The sequence below is a fragment of the Manis pentadactyla genome, chromosome 8 (assembly GCF_030020395.1).
Source record: "Manis pentadactyla isolate mManPen7 chromosome 8, mManPen7.hap1, whole genome shotgun sequence".
Lineage (NCBI taxonomy): Eukaryota > Metazoa > Chordata > Mammalia > Pholidota > Manidae > Manis > Manis pentadactyla.
The window spans coordinates 109942151-109956351 of record NC_080026.1 but is presented as its reverse complement, the minus strand read 5'-3'; the positions used below and the strand labels follow the sequence as shown (position 1 = coordinate 109956351).

The following is a 14201-nucleotide window of genomic DNA, read 5'->3' as shown; positions in this document are numbered from 1 at the left end:
CTTAGTGACACTGGTTCGCTGAAGAGTTGCCACCATAGATACCAGTGTCATGCTCATCATCTGGCAGTCTTGGTTTATTGGGAGTTAGAAGGGCTCTGGAAATAAATGAGCATAATTTGAGAAATGAAAATTTCTTGGGAATGAAGGAATATAGGGTGGGTTTTTGTTTTATGCATGTTAAACTTTGATCCCCTTTTTGGGGTTTTTTAGTCATGGTCAGAAGTACTTAGAAATGAAGGGATACTTGTCTTTGTTTTGTGTGTTTGTTTCATAAACTGCTTAATGTTTGGGAATTGATAAAGTGAAAATAATGATCATGTGCCATTGGGCCAGCCCCATTCCAATATACCAAGGCCATTTGGAAATCAGTTATAAAATGCTTCCCTTGAGAAATGAAATTGGATTGGGATTTGGGATCAGACTGTTGTTGAAGACAATCTGAAAGTTAATTTGAGAGTTAAGGGTTTTGGATTTTATCCTTCAGAAAGCAGAGAATCAAGGAAGGATTGTGACTTAAGAAAAGTATATGTGATTTTTAGGAAGGTCTCATGTCTTCTCACAGGACAGAATAAAACAGTGGTAGGTTCCTATCTGCAGAAGGACCAAGGAGAGGCTAATGAAGATATCTAGGAGTGAGTTGAGAACAGATTACATTAGTGAAGGAGCAGAGGGAAGGAAAGGAATAGTTAGGGAGTTATTACAAAGGAAAAACTGACAGTACATGGTAACTGATTTGATGTGGATAGTATCCTTTGCAATTAATTTGTGCTCTATTTTTAACTTGAAAGGGAGACTTAAAAAAAGATTCACTGGGATCAAACAATGCTTATAAACTAAGGGATTAATAGTATTGTCATTAGTCAAACTTAATTTTTAAAAATTTAGTCACTGCAGAGCTGGGTTTTGGCTTTGTTAGTCAACTGGAAACAATTGCCTTTTTCTCTTCTTCCTTTTTTGTTTTTTTGCCTGACTTCACTCGCAGAAAGGCATATAAAGCCAGACAACTGGATAGGTGAGGATGGCATTAAAAATGTTTTCCAAGTATTAGAACATGGGAAGAAAACACCTATGTATTTCAGACTTCCCCAGATATTTTTTCCATATCTGTGTAACAAATGTGTATGAATCTAGCTAACATATATGGAAAAACATTTCCTGTCACTAATCTGTACTCTTGAACCTGCCCTGTTATCCTGCAGTTATATGTTCTTGCTTATAGATACTAGGTAAGTGAATGGATGGCCCAGTTAATTGTCATCATCATTTTGTGGTCCTCCTCTATGGTTATTTTTATTATAAATGACTTCTATTAAACATTTAATATTAGTAAGACATTGTATTCATATTATACCTACTATAGGTACCATTTTTGTATTGCTTAGATAAGGAAACTCAGGCACAGAGATGTTAAGTGACTTCAAGATCATACAGTTAGTAAGTGACAGAGCGAGGACAGGAACTCAGATCACATTGACCCCAAAGTTCTGTTATATCTGGTAAAATGTTTGCAAGTACATCTCCAGCAGACATGTAGGGAACATCTGTTTTAGAGCTAAAAATCCATAGGATAATATTATTGTATTTCATAAAGAGAAATTGGGCTGAAGGAGCAAGGAATTATTTACAAAATGTTTGACATCATTTTTCTAGGTGCCTGTCACTTTGCTACATACTGAGCACATTTCAATAAGTGAGTTTCTAAAGGTAATGAGTCCCTATCTGCTCAGGTAGGGTTTTATTTTTTTAATTTTATTAAAAATCACATAGAATTTACCATCTTAGGGAAATGTATTAATTCAGTAAAGTTGCAGGATACAAAATCAACAGAACAAAAGTCAGTTGTGTATCTATACACTCACAACATACTATCCAAAAAGGAAATTAAGAAAATAATCTCACTTATAATAACATCAAGGAGAATAAAATACCCAGTAATAAATTTAACTAAGGTGAAAGACACGTACACTGAAAACTACAAAATACTAATGAAAGAAATTAAAGACACAAATAAATGGACAGATACCCCATGTTCATGGATTGGAAGACATACTCCCCCAAATTATCTACACGTACATTGGACTCCTTAGCAAATCTCAGTGGCATTTTGGCATCTATTTTTATACAGAAATAGAAATAACAGTCCTAAAATTCATTTAGAACCACAAGGGACTCCAAATAACCAAAACTATTTTGAGAAAGAAAAAGCTGGAAGCATCACACTTTCTGATTTAAAATGTATTACAAACCTACAGTAATTAAAAACAGTATGGTACTGGCATGAAGACAGACATACAGATCAGTGGAACAGAATAGGGAGCTCAGAAATAAATCCATGCATGTACAGTCAACTGATCATCCAAGTACCAAGAATATACAATAGGGAAAGGTTAGTCTCTTCAAAAAATGGTGTTGGGAAAACTGGATACCCATTATCCATATGCAAGAGAATGTAATTGGATCCTCATCTTGCACCATGCACAAAATCAACTCAAAATGGATCAGAGACTAAAAAAATCTGAAGCGGTAAAACTCCTAGAAGAAAATACAGAGGAAAAGATTCATGACATTGGTTTTTGGCAATGATTTTTGGATATAACATCAAAAGCACAGGCAACAAAAGCAAAAAAAGACAAATGGATTGTATCAAACTAAAAAGTTTCTGCATATTAATCCAATCTGCTTTAATAACGAGAATGAAAACTGGGCAAAGGACTTGAATAGACATTTCTCCACAAGACATACTAATGGCCAGAAGACATGCAAATGGCCAACAAGTATGTGAAAAGATGCTCTTTCATTACTAATCATCAGGGTTATGAAAATCAAAGCCATAGTGACATTAATCTCACACCTGTTAGGATGATATTATCAAGATGTTATCAAAGAAGTAAAAGATAACAAGTGTTGGTGAGGGTGTACAGAAATTGGAATGTGTGTACACTGTTGGAGGAAATGTAAAATGCTACTGCTGCCATGGAAAACAGAGGGTCTTCAAAAAATTAAATATAGAAATACCATATGAGCCAGTAACATTACTTCTGGGCAATTATCCAAAAGAATTGAAATAAGCATCTCAAATGATATTTGCACTCCATGTTCATTGTAGCATTATTTATAATAGCCAAAATGTGTGGATATGGAAACAACCTAAATGTCAATGGGTGAATGGATAATGAAAATTGGTATATACACACAGTGAATGTTAGTCAGCCTTAAAAAAGAAAGATATCCTGCCATATGTGACAACATATATGGATGTTGAGGACGTTTTGTTAAAAGAATAAGCAGTTATAGAATGGCAAATACTACATGATTCTACTCACATGAGGTATCTGAAATAAACACATAGAAGAAAAGTAGTATGGTTGTTGCCAGGAACTTGGAGGCAGGGACACGAGGAGTTGCTATTCAACAGGTATATAGTTTCAGTTATGCAAGATAATTAAATTCTAGAGATCTTCTGTAACAATACTGTTTTGCACACTTAAAATTTTAAAAGGGTTGGTCTTAAGTATTCTTACCACAATAAAAAAAATTTCCATCATCACATTATAAAGCCCTAAAGTTTATTATATGAATACATTAGGGTTTAAAAATTTCTGTTTTTGGCATCCTAACTCAATTGCAAGGTCTATGAAAGTGGCGTTCATACCTTTTATTTCTTCCATGCTTTGTACATCTAAAATCGTGGAGAATCACAAGTAGGTAGTTAAAACTTTAATGGATATAGTTGTTAATTGTGAAGAAAGTAATGACATTCAAAGTGGTGGAAACTGATACTTTTGAACATTTTCTATGTACCAGACATTGTGCTAAGTGTTTAGTATGGTTTGTTTCATTTAAATATTTACAAAACCCTAGAGAAATTATTACTACTCACTTTCTAATGATGAGGCATCTGAGAGTCAGAAACATAGTGAGTTGTGTGAGATATGTTAGTAAGAATTGAAACTACGTCCTTTTTTAGTTTAGTTTTTTGAAGTATAGTTGATACACAATCTTATATTGGTTCCAAGTATATAACACATTCAACAGTTACCCATATTATTAAATCCTCACCTCCACTACTATAGCTACTCTCTGTCAACACTGGAAGATGTTACAGAATCATATGCTCTATTATCCATACTGTACTATGATCCCTGTGGCCAGTTTATATGATGATTGAGAATTTTTGTGTCCCATTATCCCTGTCAACCTCCCCACCCACCCAACCCAATCCCTATCCCATGATAATCATCAATCACTTCTCAGTCTCAATGAGTCTACTCCTATTTTGTTCATTTTGTTTTGATTGGTTATTTTATATTCCATAAATAAGTGAAGTCATGGTGCTTGTTTTTCTCCACCTGGCTTATTTCACTAAGCATAATACCCTCTAGGTACATCCACGTTTTTGGAAATGGCAGGATTTCTTTCTTGTTCATAGTTAAATAATACTCCACTGCATATATGTACCATGTCTTCTTTATCCATTCATGTATTGACACTTAGATTGCTTCCATATCTTGACTATTGTAAATAATACACTGATGAACATTGGGGTGCATATATCTTTTTGAATCAGGGATTTTGTTTTCCTTGGGTAAATTCCTAGGAGTGGAATTACTGGGTCAAATGGTATTTCTTATTTTTAGTTTTTTGATGAATCTTCATACTGCTTTCCACAGCAGTTGCACCAATTTGCATTCCCATCAACAGTGTAGAAAGTTTCTATTCCTCTGCATCCTTGCCAGCATTTGTTGTTTCCTGTCTTTTGGATAGTGGCCATTCTAACTGGTATGAGATGATATCTCATTGTGGTTTTAATTTGCATTCCCTGATGATTAGTGATATGGAGCATCTTTTAATGTGCCTGTTGGCCTTTTGTATTTCTTCTTTTGAGAAGTGTCTGTTCAGGTCTTCTGCCCATTTTTTAATTAGGTTATTTGCTTTTTGGGTGTTGAGACATAAGAATTCTTTATATATTTTGGATGTTAACCCCTTATCAGATGGGTCATTTACCAATATATTCTCCCATACTGCAGGATGCATTTTTGTTCTGTTCATGGTGTCCTTTACTGTACAGAAGCCTTTTAGTTTGATGTAGTCCCACGTGTACATTTTTGCTTTTGTTTCCCGTGTTCAAGGAGATGCGTTCAGGAAAAAGTTGCTCATGTTATATTCAGGAGATTTTTGCCTACGTTGTCTTCTAAGAGTTTTATGGTTTTATGACTTACATTCAGGTCTTTGATCCATTATGAGTTTACTTTTGTGTATGGGATTAGACAATAATCCAGTTTCATTCTCTTACATGTAGCTATCCAGTTTTGCTGACACCAGCTGTTGAAGAGGCTGTCATTTCCCCATTGTATATCCATGGCTCCTTTATTGTATATTAATTCACCATATATGCTCAGGTTTATATCTGGTCTCTCTAGTCTGTTCCATTGGTCTATGGGTCTGTTCTTGTGCCAGTACCAAATTGTCTTGATGACTGTGGCTTTGTAATATAGCTTGACGTCAGGGAGTGTAATTTCCCCTGCTTTATTCTTCCTTCTCAGGATTGCTTTGGCTATTCAGGGTCTTTTGTGGTTCTGTATGAATTTTAGAACTATTCTCTCTAGTTCATTGAAGAATGCTGTTGGTATTTTGATATGGATTGCATTGAAACTGTAGATTGCTTTAGGCAGGATGGCTATTTTGACAATATTAATTCTTCCTAATCATTAGCACAGGATGTGTTTCCATTTATTGGTATCTTCTTTAATTTTTCTCATGAGTGTCTTGTAGTTTTCAGAGTATAGGTCTTTTACTTTCTTGGTTAGGTTTATTCCTAGGTATTTTATTCTTTTTAATGCAATTGTGAATGGAATTGTTTTCCTGATTTCTCTCCCTGCTAGTTCATAGTTAGTGTATAGGAATGCCACAGATTTCTGTGTATTAATTTTGTATCCCATGACTTTGCTGAATTCAGATATTAGATCTAGTAGTTTTGGAGTGGAATTTTTAGGGTTTTTTTTTAATGTACAATATCATGTCATCTGCAAACAGTGACAGTTTAATTTCTTCCATGACCATCTGGATGCCTTTTATTTCTTTGTGTTGTCTAATTGCCATAGCTAGGACCTCCAGTACTATGTTGAAAAGAAGTGGGGAGAGTGGGCATCCTTGTCTTGTTCCCGATCCTAAAGGAGAAGCTTTCAACTGTTTAGTATGATGTTGGCTGTGGGTTTGTCATATATGGCCTTTATTATGTTGAAGTACTTGCCCTCATTTTGTTGAGAGTTTTTCTCATGAATGAATGTTGAATTTTGTCAAATGCTTTTTCAGCATCTATGGAGATGATCATGTGGTTTTTGTCCTTCTTTTTGTTGATGTGGTGGATGATGTTGATGGATTTTCAAATGTTGTACCATCCTTGCATGCCTGGAATAAATCCTATTTGATCATGATGGATGATCTTTTTGATGTATTTTTGAAATCAGTTTGCTAATATTTTGTTGAGTATTTTTGCATCTGTGATCATCTGGGATATTGGTCTGTAATTTTCTTTTTTTGTGGTGTCTTTGCCTGGTTTTGCTATTAGAGTGATGCTGACCTCCTAGAATGAGTTTGGAAGTATTCCCTCTTCTTTTACTCTTTGGAAAACTTTAAGGAGGATGGGTATTAGGTCTTCACCAAATGTTTGATAGAATTCAGTGGTGAAGCCATCTGGTATAAGGGTTTTGTTCTTAGGTAAGTTTTTGATTCCCAGTTCAATATCATTGCTGGTAATTGGTCTGTTCAGATTTTCTGTCTTTTCTTTCTGGGTCAGCCTTGGAAGGCTGTATTTTTCTAGAAAGTTGTCCATTTCTTCTAGGTTATCCAGTTCATTAGCATATAGTTTTTCATAGTATTCTCTCATAATTCTTTGTATTTCTGTGGTGTCCATAGTGATTTTTCCTTTCTCATTTCTGATTCTGTTTATGTGTGGAGACTCTTTTTTTCTTGATAAGTCTGGCTAGGGGTTTATCTATTTTGCTTATTTTCTTGAAGAACCAGCTCCTGCTTTCATTGATTCTATTGTTTTATTCTTCTCAATTTTATTTATTTCTGCTTTAATCTTTATTATGTCCCTCCTTCTACTGACTTTGTGCTTCATTTGTTTTGCCTTTTCTAATTTCATTAATTTTGAGTTTTGACTGTTAATTTGGGATTATTATTCTTTTCTGAAGTAGGCCTTTATTGCAATATATTTCTGTCTTTGCATGGCCTTCACTGCATCCCACAGATTTTTGCATTGTTTAATTATTGTTGTCATTTATCTCCATATATTGGTTGATCTCTGTTTTTATTTGATCATTGATGCATTGATTATTTAGGGGCATGTTATTATGCCTCTATGTGTTTGTGGGATTTTTCATTTTCTTTGTGTAATTTATTTCTCATTTCAGACCTTTGTGATCTGAGGAGCTGGTTGGTATAATTTTAATCTTTTTAAATGTACTGAGTGTCTTTTTGTGACCTAGTATATGATCTGTTTTTAAAAATGTTCCATGTGCACTTGAGAAAAATGTGTATCCAGTTGCTTTTGGATGGAGTGTTCTGTGGATGGCCATTAGGTCCATCTGTTCTAATCCGTTGTTCAGTGTCTCTGTCTGTTTACTTATTTTCTGTCTGGTTGATCTGTCCTTCAGAGTGAGTGGTGTGTTGAAGTCTCCTAAAATGAATCCATTACATTTTATTTTCCCCTTTAATTCTGTTAGTATTTGTTTCACATATGTACGTGATCCTGTATTGGGTGCATAGATATTTATAATAGTTATATCCTCTTGTTGGACTGACCCTTTTTTGATTATGTAGTGTCCTTCTTTGTCTCTTGTTACTTTCTTTGTTTTGAAGTCTATTTTGTCTGATACAAGTACTTCAACTCCTGCTTTTTTCTCCCTATTAGTTGCGTGAAATATCTTTTTCCATCCCTTTACTTTCAGTCTGTGTATGTCTTTGGGTTTGAAGTGAGTCTCTTGTAAGCAGCATATAGACGGGCCTTGTTTTTTTTATCCATTCAGTGACTCTGTGTCTTTTGAGTGGTGTATTCAGTCCATTTACATTTAGGGTGATTATTGGTAGGTATGTACTTCTTTCCATTGCAGGCTTTAGTTTCATGGTTAGGAAAGGTTCAAGGTTAACTTCCTTACTATCTAAGAGTCTAACTTAACTCACTTTATATGCTATTGAAAACACAATTAAACACAAATAAAGGTTCTTTATTTTTTTCCTCCTCCTTTTTCTTCCTTCTCCCTTCTTTATATATTAGGTATTATATTCTGTACTCTTTGTCCATCCTTTGACTGACCTTGGGGATAGTTGATGTAATTTTGCATTTGCTTAGTAATTAATTGTTCTACTATCTTTTCTGTGGTTTTATTTCCTCCGGTGACAGCTGTTTATCCTAGGAACACTTCCGTCTATAGCAGTACCTTCAAAGTTTACTCTAGAGATGGTTTGTGGGAGGTAAATTCTCTCAGCTTTTGCTTATCTGAAAATTGTTTAATTTTTCCTTCAAATTTAAATGATAACCTTGCCAGGTAGAGAATTCTTGGTTTGAGGCCCTTCTACTTTATTGCATTAAATATATCATGCCATTCCCTTCTGGCCTGTGAGGTTTCTGCTGAGAAGGTTGATGATAGCCTGATGGGTTATTCTTTGAATGTGATCTTTTTTTTCTATTAAGGTATGATTGATATGCATTATTATGAAGGTTTCACATGAAAAAAAAATGCAGTTACTACATTTACCCATATTATCAAGTCCCCACCCATACCCCAATGCAGTCACTGTCCATCAGTGCAGCAAGATGCCACAAATGCACTATGTGCCTTCTCTGTGCTACAATGTTCTTCCCATGATCCCCCACACCATGTGTATGTGATATTTTTTCTTTCTCTGGCTGGTTTCAATAGCCTGTCTTTATCCTTGATCTTTGCCATTTTAGTTATTATATGTCTTGATATTGTCTTCCTTGTGTCTCTTGTGTTGGGAGATCTGTGCCTCTCCATGGCCTCAGAGACTATCTCCTTCCCCAGATTGAGGAATTTTTCAGCAATTACCTCCTCAAAGACACTTTCTATCCCCTTTTCTCTCTGTTCTTCTTCTTGTACCCCTATAATATGAATATTGTTCCGCTTGGATTGGTCACACAGTTCACTCAATATTCTTCCATTCCTAGAGATCCTTTTTCTCCCTGTCCCTCAGCTTCTTTGTATTCCTCTTCTGTAATTTCTGTTCCATTTATTGTCTCCTCCACTGTATCTTGTCTGCTTTTGAGTCCCTCCATTGTATTCTGAAATGATTGCATCTCTGTCCTGAATTTGTTCCTGAGTTTTTGAATGTTTTTCTGTACCTCCATGAGGATGTTTATGATTTTTATTTTGAAATCTCTTTCAAGAAGATTGATGAGTTCAGTTTCACTTGATCCTTTTTCCTGTGTTTGTGGGATTTGGATTTGAACGAGGTTACTTTGACATTTTCATATTTGTATGTAGTGCCCTTTAGTGCCCAGAAAATCTACTCTCTTGAGCTGCTCAGCCCCTGGAGCAATGTCGGTGGTCGAAAGGGAGCACTGCTGGTGCCTGGTGGGAGGAAAGAGCTGTTTCCTGCTTCCTGACTTCTATGCCTGTTTCCACTGCCAGAATCAGTGGGCTGAACACACAGGTGTAAGCCTTTATGCTTTGCATTTGTAGCTCCTGTAGGCAGGGCTTCCCTCTGGCTGGCCTGATGCCAGGGCAGGGGATGCCAGTTTGCTAGTCAGGTGTGGGCTGGCCGGGAGGAAGGCGCAACAGGCTGTGTATCATGGTGGGGGGCCTTGGGGCTCTGTAGCTAGCCAGTGTGAGGTAGTGTGTGAAGTTCCTGAAAGTTTCCAGCCTGCTGGGCAGAGTGCACCTGGACAATTTTGTCCACCTGTCCTTCCTCCTGAGTAGTATGCTCTGTGCAATCCTTGCCCTTTTAGCAGCCCTCTTGCTGTTAGGAAGTCTCTCAGACTGCCTGCCTTTCTTTTGTCCCACAGCAGCCGGATATGGATCCCTGTTTTTCACAAGTGGCTGGAATCTCAGTCTCTCCTGGCATTCTGCCTGTCATAGCTTTCTAAGTCCTCTAATCACCAGAGCACCATGCAATGTAGGTTTGTGTTCCCAGAGCAGATCTTCAGGGTTAGGTGTTCAGCAGTCCCAGGCCTTTATTTCCTCCCCGCTCCATTTCTCTTCCTCCTGCCAGTGAGCTGGGGTGAGGGAAGGGCTTGGGTCCTGCCAGAACACAGCCTTGGTATGTTACCTTGTTCTGTTAGGTCTGTTCTTTTCTCCAGGTATATGCAGTCTGGTGCAGCCTTCTTTCCTGTTGCTTTTTCAGGATTAGTAGTATTAAGTATATTTTCATAATATATATGGTTTTGTTAGGTGGCCTCTGTCTCACCTCTCACACTGCCATCTTTAATCTCTCTCTTTTTTTTTTTTTAACTTCATACATGCTTAGTAAGTAATTGGTCTACTACCATTTGTGTAGGTTTATTTTCACTGACAAAAAATATTTAGGTCTAAGACCATTTCCATCTACAGAAGTCCCTTTAACACATGCTGTAATGCTTGTTTAGAGTGGTGAATTCTTTTAACTTTCCTTTATCTGGGAAACTTTTAATCAATTCTGAATGATATACTTGCTGAGTAGAGGATTTTTGGTTGTAGGTTCTTCCAATACATTAAATATTTCAGGCTATTCCTTTCTGGCCTGTAAAGTTTCTGCAGATAATCTGCTGATAGCCTTATGGAGCTTCCCTTACAGGTAATTTCCTCTGTTTCTGCTTTTAAGATTCTCTCTTTATCTTTAATCTTTGCCACTTTAATTAGTGTCTTGGCGTTGTACTCCCGGGGTTCCTTTAGTTCCTCTGTACCTCCAGGACCTAGGTGTCTGTTTCCTTTCCCAGATTGAGGAGGTTTTCAGCAATTACTCCTTCAAAGAGACTTTCTTTTTTCTCTCTCATCTTATTCTGGTACTGGTATTATGCAAATATTGTGTTGTTTGGAGTTGTCTCTCAGCTCTCTTAGTATCTTTTCATTTTTATAAATTCTTTTTTGTCTCCTGTTCCTTAACTTGTTGTTTTCCTCTTCTCTAATTTCCATCTCATTGGTTATCTTCTCTACTTTCAGTAGTGTAGTTGCCCTTATCTCCATTATACATTTCATTTCAGTTATTACATTCGTCATCTCTGAATGTGTCTTTTTTCAAATCTTCTTTCTATTTGTTGAAGTTCTCCTTGAGATCATAAATTATTTTTGCCAGGTCAGTGAACATCTTTATGACTGTTACAGTGAAATCTTTTTCAAGGATATTTGTGATCTCTATTTTATTAAGCTATGTCTGTGGTGTCTTATCCTGTAGTTTTGTTTGGAACATATTCCTCTTCCTTCTCATTTTGTCTGGGTTTCTGTGTTTCTTCCTTTGTATTACATATATCCACTCTGCCTCCTGGTCTAGAGAATGTCTTTATGAAGAAGGCATCTGTGGTGCCCAGAAGGTCAAGAGTCTTTCTCACCAGTGCTTGGTTCTCCTTTGCAGTGGAGTTACAGTTGCTGTTCTTGGGCTGTGGGCTTTTTGCCTGCCTGAGGGCTGTGGCTGATCTCTGTCAGCAGATGATGAACAAGCTCTTCAGTGGACCCATTTTGTGCTGTGGAGTGCTTCTCCTGGGATCATTTTGAGCAGGGCTCCCCTCTGTCTGCTATGCAGCATTGGCTGCTCTGTTGACCTGGCATGGTGGGTGGAGTAGTGTGCTTTTCAGTGCTGCAAGGCTGAGCCTCCAGGGAGGGAGTTGGAGCATTTGGAGCTTGGTTCTGCAGCACCTCAACAGATGTGCTGTTAGAGGGCCTGTAAAGCTGGGAAAGCCTCCTTTGCCTGCTAGGCATCAAAGTTGACTGCTGTTGGGCCAAATGGGTTGGGTAGATTGGTGGGTATGCAAGGAAGCATCCTATGGGGCTGAGCCACCAGAGAGGGGGATGGAGCATTTTGGGCTGGTTCCTGAGTGTGCCCAAGCAGTTGGGCTTTAGGAGGGTGGGAGAAGCATTGTCCACCAGCCCTTCTTTGGAGAGACTTCCTTACAGTCTCCACCCCTTTTGCTCACTTTTTGTTGCTGCTAATCTTTCAAACCTGCTGCCTCTTTGTTGGGTCTCAGTAGGATGGATGGAGCATGCCTGTCCTCCATAAGCAACAGAAATGTCAGCCTCCCAGAGTGCCCTGACTCTCCCTGATGTCTAATTCTGTTAATCACCACAGCCCAATGCAATGTGGACTTATGTTCCCAGAGCAGCTCTCCAGGGCCAGGTATGCAGGATTCCTGAGCACCTATCCCCTTTCCTCTCTGTTCTTCTCCCTCCCTCTTGTGGGCTGGGATGGGGGAAGGTCTTGGGTCCTGACCCATGACAGTTCTCCACTTTACCCTTCTCAACATAGTCTTTTCTTCTCCTTCTTTGCTCTTCCTCCTGCCTGTGGGCTGGGATGGGCTTGGGTCCTGCTTGATCACAGTTCTGCCACATTACACTTTTCTATGTGGTCTTCTCTTTTGCACTAGGTGTAGAGGGCCTGTTCTACAGTCTTTCTGGGTTAGTTGTATTTGCTGTAGTTCTTCCTTGGTGTGTATGTGGGAGGAGGTTTCCACCTTGCCTTCCTACTCTGACATCTTTTGATCCCCTGCCAGTATACTTTTCATTTCTCTTATATTTTTTATCTCTAGAAGTTCAGTTTGTTTCTTTTATAGCTTTTGTATTTCTCATTTTCACTCTTATGCTTACCTTTATCTTCTTGAACAGAGATATATTAAAAATTTTTAAAATTGTTTCTACATCCATCATCTGTCATTTCTGTGTCATAATTATATTTATTTATTTTTCTTCTGTTTCATTATTTTCTGTATGAGGAATCTGAAGCATAACTTGTACCATAAATCTCAGTTATAGTGTGTTCCAGATTGGTGATTTGGTATTTTAATAAAATGACACCATTCACCACACTGAGTTGATGGAAATAATTTTATGGATTTTTTGGTTTGTTTCTATTTAAGTTATAATTGTTTTTGTAGTTGCTTAAGAACTGTAGGGTGATTTTGTGTTACTAAATAGTTGAATAACATGATGGTGAAAAGAATCTAACTTAATTTTGGGGATGGTCCATGAGAATTTCTTTTCCTCTCTTTGTCTTTAAAAGGAGAGCTACATCTGAAAGACACTGGCAGGGAACATCATAGATATTCTACTCTTGTCTCTTCTCATCCTCTATCACAGCAGCACGCCACTTTCTGGGTCTAGATATTGAAATAGTGGACTCCCAACTTTTCTTCTGACAATGTACCTCTGTTAGTAAAACTTCTGGTCACACCCACAAATTCTGTTTGTGCATGCATATTTTTAAATCATGTGCTATAGTAATATAGCATATCCATGAAATTGTATTCTGTATTACATATATACAATATGTTGTATTTTATATATATATTTATATAGTATACTTTACAAAATTATATGCTATACTAATACAGCATATTCACAAAAACAGAAAACATAACAGATTAAAATATATGTTATTCTAGAGTTTTAGGTTTTTACTGGTGTACATACTAATTATAGAAGTCAGGACATCTGAACATAATTCTTGCCAACATTACTCACATTTTATTAGTGATTGGTTAACTCTTTTGATTTTTTAACAAAGGATGGTACCATGATCCTGCATATCTGTGAAGTATAGTTTAATTGTCAAATGTTTGTGAAACATTAAAGCAAATTAAATAGAGTTTAATGAGTTGTTGCTATATTAGTATGCAGTGTAAATCTCCAAGAAAGCAATTAAGTATGTATTTCATTAGACCAGTGTCCCTCAAGACATGATTTGAGAAACTCTGGGTCTCTGAGAATGTTTTGTTTGGAATCAATGTGGTATACCAATTAAGGACATTGGCTTTAGAGTCAGATAGGCTTACATTTGGACACTAGCTGTGTGATCTTGGACAGGTCATTTAATCTTGCTCGCTCTTAGTTTTTAATATCTGTAAAACAAATAATAAATGGCTAACATTTATTGAACACCTCATTTAATCTTCACAGATATTCCGTGCAATAGATTCTCTCTTTATCTCTGTTTTATAGATATGGAAACTAAGGAACAAAGAGGTTATATGCCTTCTCAAAGGTTACTCAGTTTAT

The 14201-nt window shown here is 37.0% G+C and overlaps 1 protein-coding gene across 1 annotated transcript in view; it reads left to right on the top strand.

Annotated features, from left to right (window-relative positions):
• Window positions 1–14201, top strand: part of HPSE2 (heparanase 2 (inactive)) — a 678034-nt gene that overhangs the window by 21879 nt on the left and 641954 nt on the right. The window lies entirely within an intron of this gene.